Here is a 6,493-nt window from a genome sequence, read left to right as displayed (position 1 = left end):
AACAGAAAGAAAAAAAATTGAAAGATTGTTTGGATGGTACATTGTTTAAAGCAAGTTAAAATTAAAAACATGTTTGAATATCCCATATGAATGGATAAGCATAGATATATATATATATTTATTGAGTCCCCGTTTGTGTCCGTGTCTCTTTACATAGTTTGAGAAAGAAAACTACTGATCAACATTAAAAAAACAAAAAACATACCTTTGATCTCAGGTGGTTCTAACCAGACCCGACTCACAAAAAGCTGGCCAAGCCCAGATAGGAAAGATCTGAGCCAAGTCGACCAGGACCCAGGCCGGGTCTGGGTCAAGGTCAAAACCCCGAACCTATACACCTCCCACAGTAAAAACAGAGGTATCAAAAGTAGGGGTGGCAAAACCTGACACGACCCGCCAACCCGCCTCTTGGGCGGGTTCAGGTTTGGAAAAAATGAACCCGTTTAATAAACGGGTCGACCCGCCTAACCCGTTTATTAAACGGGTCGGGTTCGTGTTAGGGGTCTACCAACCCGCCTGACCCGTTTAATAAACGGGTTAGGCGGGTGGGTCAACCCGCCAACCCGACCCGTCAACCCGCCAACCTGAGAACCCATTTACCCGACCCAACCCATTTATTAAATGGGTTGGCGGGTCGTGCCGGGTTACCCGTTTATTAAACGGGCTGGGTTCGTGTTTGCCACAGCCGACCCGTTTAATAAACGGGTCGGGTTCGGGTTGAGGTATGCTGACCCGCCAACCCGACACGATTGCCACCCCTAATCTAAAGTGCTTCCAATTAAGCAGTTTGCTGTTTGGCTTGGATTAGACAGAATAGTAAGAAAAGTGGATAAGTGTCATAACAACGCTCCATATCCTCTCATAACACATGCCATCAATGAGCAATTCTACTCAAATTATTTAAAATCCATATCCTTTTTATTGGGAGGAAAGAGTTGGGAGTTTCACTAGCAGAACCGATGCCGTCAAAATAGATTTTTCAAAAACTTCAGTAAAATCGGTCTAAATTGAATCAAATCGGATTGTTTCAAAGATTGTTTTTTTTTCAATTTTTCTTTTGTGAATATATTTTTTAAAAACATGTAAGTGAATCGATTCAAGGTGGAATCGGCCTGTTTTGAATGAAAATCAGCCAATTTTTTAAGAGTGTCGAATTCACCAGTGCATGGTTTCAACAAAAGGGAGATTTCAGATCGATTTTAGCAAGCATTGAGCAGAACTCTTAGTCAACTACCCTCATCTCCAAGCTTCTGTTTGCAGGAAAGCATTGGAGTTTCACTACCAGAATCCATACCAAAACATCCCCGCACTAAATTCTCGATGGCTCTGATTTTGAAGATCTTGGAATATTGGTAGGTATTCCAATGATTGCAGATTGTATAAAACGGTGGGTGACATTAGTAATGTCACTCACCAACCACAACCACTAACCCCCGCCCCGTTCAAGTGGGACCAGACCCAACCTTATAGGGTTAGGGTTTGATGATAAAAATATGGTTCGATTAGAAACCGGGTCAAACCCAAAGGGTCCGATTAGTACATTGAGGTGGGTATGGTTGGCAAAATTTCATACCAGACACGGGTCTGACCCCGGTTCTGATTAAGGCCCGTGATTTTTCAATATGAAAAGATAAAAATTATTATTTTAATCGTTATAGGAACTGAGTATGGTTTTTCTTATAGAGGCCCCAATAGGACCCGGGTCTAGACCCAGTAGCAGCACCTCAAAGATAGATCCGATTCGGATTCACCTCCATCTAAACCCGATCCAACCTGTTGACACCCCCTAAATATTGCCCAGATTTCTGCAGTCTCCAGAGGCCAAACCATCAGCTGGAACAAAGAAAAGTTCCAAACAGCTCTCCAAGCTCAACCTTATCAAGCAACTGCTCCATTTTATATTGCTTAGACGTGACAGATTGATACCACATGTTGGGTTGGTTCACATTAGGGATGGCAGTGGACCTAGGGAAATCGGGGCCCCACCCCGCCTCGCCCCGTTTGGACCAGGGATGAAGGGTATGAAACGGGGATGGAGGCGGGGACGAAGGTTAAAATCCATTCCCGTCCGGGGGTGGAGGCGGGGATGGACATGCACTTTTCCCCGCCCTGCCCCGTCCCCGCCACGATCCCCGCCCCGACCACTTTTCCCCGCAATATCCCCGCCCCGCCTCATCCCCGTTTGAACCGGGGATGGAGGACATGAAACGGGGATGAAGGCGGGGATGGAGGATAAAATTCATTCCCCACCGAGGATGGAGGTGGGGGTGAAGGATAAAATCTTGAGGCGGGGCGGGGGTGGAGACCTTGTCCCCCGCCCCGCCCCACTGCCATCCCTAGTTCACATGAATCTCATTTGTATAAGCAGAGTGAATCTCATTTGTATAATCAGTCGAACATGAAAAGGTAAGCGGTGAGAAAGTGAATCTCATTTGCCTTTGCAAATGAGTCACTTTCTAATTTGCTTGAGATTCAAAATCACAAAGAGACCCCATGATTCTGAATCACATGTGATTGTGAATCATGTTTTGAAAGATCTGCCAAACGTGCCCATCTCTCTCCGATACCATGAGTCAAGCTGTTACTTTTTATTAAAGGAACTGAGATTCACCAACCCGGGCTCCGCTTGTCTGGTAGGAGCAGCTACGTGACCTTGTGTTGGGACGTTGCAGGTTCAAAACCCAATTGTATAGTTGTATAACTGGTAGGGTCTGCCTAACCCCAGCTTGCCTTTAAAAAAAAAAGGAACTGGGATTCGTTAAGCAGTTCACAAGAAGTTGTTGTCTGAATGCAGTACATGATTACCATGCTGCCAGTACTAAACATGTACATGCGAGGCCTGTTAGTAGTACCCAATGCAGTACCAACCCACCCACCATACATGATGCATCATATCTCAAACCTCTCAAAATTGCAAAACCTTATGAAGAATGAAAGTAACTGGGTTTTTTACAAATCTGCCAAACTACTTTTGTATCTGAATTAGATTCACCCAAAAGAGAGAGAGACTAGAGGAGCTAAAGTACTTTTGTATTTTTCAAATTCCCTTAGGATTCTCAACAAGAGATGGTACTGTGTACTACAACAAAATTTCTGTACTTTTTTACATACAATCAAGCAAGCATATGCATAAAGAACACCATGCCGGCAACTCCCGGAAGCATGCAAGATCGAATTTGGGAAGAAAAAATTTATAGAACCAAATACATCATTGAGTGCAGCGTTGATGAAGTTGGGTCCCCCACTCAGGGGGGGCCATTCTTTCACCGGCGCTGCACTCAATAATGATTTTGGGGTGTTGAATGTTGCAAAGGAGAATCATCCACCGAGATGCATCAATACTTTGAAGGTGAAGCAGAAAGGAAAAACCGAACTAACCAATTGTTTTTACATGTGATGCAGGAATTTCACCATCGGTGCACATTGAACTCCATTTTCATCTTTGATTTTTTGATAGCCGGAAGGCAAAACCGCCCATTCTCTGTTCAGAAGGTACAGTCGGTTTGCCTGTGCCCTGTTCAGGATGTCTCTTAGAGCAAAACCCCAAGTCCCTTTTCCCACCCGAGGGAGGATCAGGAGCGATGTGAGTGCACTCTTTTTAGTGTGCTGCAGCACCTGATCACCTGTCTTGTGACATCCGTTCAACTTGGTCGTCACGTATATTATCCATCTGATGATCATATTACTACCAAAAAATCTGATGCCTCTTCACCACCGAGGTGTTATCCCATGTGTTAAGCTGGGTCCTGTGTGAAGCTGAAGGCCCAAGATCGAATCCCTCTGACACATGGGGCGGCTGTTGTTGTTCTCGTAGGGATCCGCCTTACCCAGTTTGCCTTTCAAAAAAAAATAAAAAATCTGATGCCTCTTCTGCTTTGCAGGAACACCCAATGGATGAATGCTTAAAGAATTGGTGCCAAAGCTTGAACACTGCTTAAAAGAAGTGCATGAGAGACCCTTTTCCTGCCCCCACAAAGATAATAATATGAGAAGTATGCTCCATTTTTAGCGCTCACAGGGCGGGAACCCTCCTAAATTGGAACCACCGTGACCACATCTAGGCAAATCCTTTACCAAGAACGATACCAGCCAGATGGCGGTGGCTTACAAACAATAAGTTTAGAGTTCAAATCCTATTGCTTACAAGTTTGATGCAATCGTTTATTTTGTAAATGCGGTCATTCGAGCTTGGCTCGATAGATTTAGGATCCAAATTATACTGCTTTTGGCTTTGAAATTTTTTTTTGGGTAAATGAGCTGGCTCGTGGTCGGGTTGTTTAGGTGGGGGTTTTCATGAGCTCAAGCTCAGCTCAGCTCGACACAAGAGATGAGCCCGAGCTTGAGCACCCTTTGTTCGGTTCATTCCGCTTGTTGATCCAATCCAATCAAACCTACTATAAGAAAAACCATACTTGGATCCTATAAGCATTACATAAACCAAACCTGGACCATACCTGATAAAATAATATTTTTTTTATCTTTTTTTATATTGAAAATTTGTGTATCTGAGTCCGAACTCAGGCCAAGCCTGGTGTGAAATTTTATAAACCATACTTGGCTCCATATATTAATGGGACCCTTTGAGTCTGACCTGGATTCTAATCGGAAACTCCTTGTTTATCTCCAAACACTGACCCTATAAGGTTTGGTACAAGTTAGGACCCGGACAAACCCGACCCATTTACACCCCTATCCGCATCTCATCTTAAATTCAAATGTGTACTATTTGGATCCAACATTAATATGATTCAGATCTAATTCAGACTCAACTTGGAACTACAACTGATTTGCATTACTGCCGGGCTGCCTACATTCTATTGAACCCTTCAACTTAGGAATGTCAACGGGTCGGATTTATCTGGTATTCTGTTGAAGCTGACACCATTTATTAGGATTCAGTAACTAAAACAACAGCATCCAATTATGATCAGATTTAGATATGGTTTTCGATATTTGCTATCAAATCCAATGAATATCTGAATCCTACTACATGCAAAAAAAGAATTCAATATTTGTTTTTTTCTATCTAAATCCGAACCCAAATCCATTTAGCCAATATTCAATTAGTTAAATCTAGTTATGTCAACATCAACTCAAATCCAAATCGTTTGGCAGTGGCCCGGAGAACAACGGGGCCTCGTCTCGCCCCGTTTGGACCAGGGATGAAGGGCATGAAACAGAGATGGACTTACGCTTTCCCTCGTCTCAATCCCTGTTGTTCCCCGCCCCGCCCCATCCCATCCCCAATCCTTTAAGGAATGACTATAGACCGAGGGGAAACGGGGCCCCACCCCGCCTCACCCTCGTTTGGACCAGGGATGGAGGACATGAAACGAGAATGGAGGCGGGGTGGAGGTTAAAATCCATCCCCGTGCGGGAATGAAGGTGGGGATGAAGGTTCAGATTTTGAAACAGGGCGGGGTGGAGACCTTGTCCCCCGCCCCGCCCCGGTCCACTGCCATCCCTACTTAAGGAGGCGTTTGTTTCATGCTCTTTCATATGAAAGCAACTCTCTCTCATAGGAAATAGAGTCTCTTTCTAACAAACAACGAAACAAACATGTCTATAAGAAATATATAGTATGACCCACATAATAAATACAAAATTGCAGCAAGTAAAAATGACTTCATGCCTCCTCTAATGGATAAAGCACTTTCCCTCCAAAGTGGCTCTTTCAAAGTAAAGAGGTTTCTCCTTTGTGGGTGGGAGTTTTACAAACAAACCCCCCTAAGGGACCATTTCTTTTCACCCCATTTTTACAAAAAAAACATACCATTTTTATATCTTTCCATGTGAAAGAATTTCCAGAAGAAAACCATGCAGGCAGAAATTTTTAGAAAAATGTGCATTTTCTTGTGAAAGTCCATTCTCATCCCTTATCATGTCGCAAGAGAACCCAGTTTGCATGAGATGTGGTCCCCCGTTCACATTTTCATAGGAAACAAGCTATCTACTAACGAATTAAATCTTCATATTAACCCCACACCACCGGGGATAGTAATGTTTGGAAGGAAAGGCACTCCCCTTGTAACAAACGGGTCCTCAATCTATTTTCTATTTAGCTGACCCTCAAACAAGGCATACTCTTGAACAAGCTACTCATTTGACTCTTGGTTGGCTTCGTTGACCGAAGTGTTCAACATGTTCCAATGTTGATCCTCTCTCAACTTTCTTATCCGAATAATCTTTAGTTCTCGTCCACCCCCTCCCCCCTTTCCTTTGGAATAGGGATTAATATAAAAGAATTATGTACGAAAATAAAATTAAAATAGTCTACTTAAGTTACATACCATTTCACAATTTTCATAATTTTTGCATCCATAAATATGAACAGTTTCTTTATAGTATTAACAAACATTTTGCGACAAAAGAAATGTACTCACCTTGATTTCACAAACTCCATTTTCAAAACCGTTTAAAAGATGTGAAATGCTCATTTCAAGCATCGATTGTCCTTCTGCACAAGAAGGTGAAGCAGAAGTATGTTTGATCT

This window comes from Nuphar pumila, chromosome 11, assembly GCF_984573655.1.
Source record: "Nuphar pumila chromosome 11, dmNupPumi1.hap1.1, whole genome shotgun sequence".
Taxonomy (NCBI): Eukaryota; Viridiplantae; Streptophyta; class Magnoliopsida; order Nymphaeales; family Nymphaeaceae; genus Nuphar; species Nuphar pumila.
Note: the sequence above shows the minus strand (reverse complement) of the source record.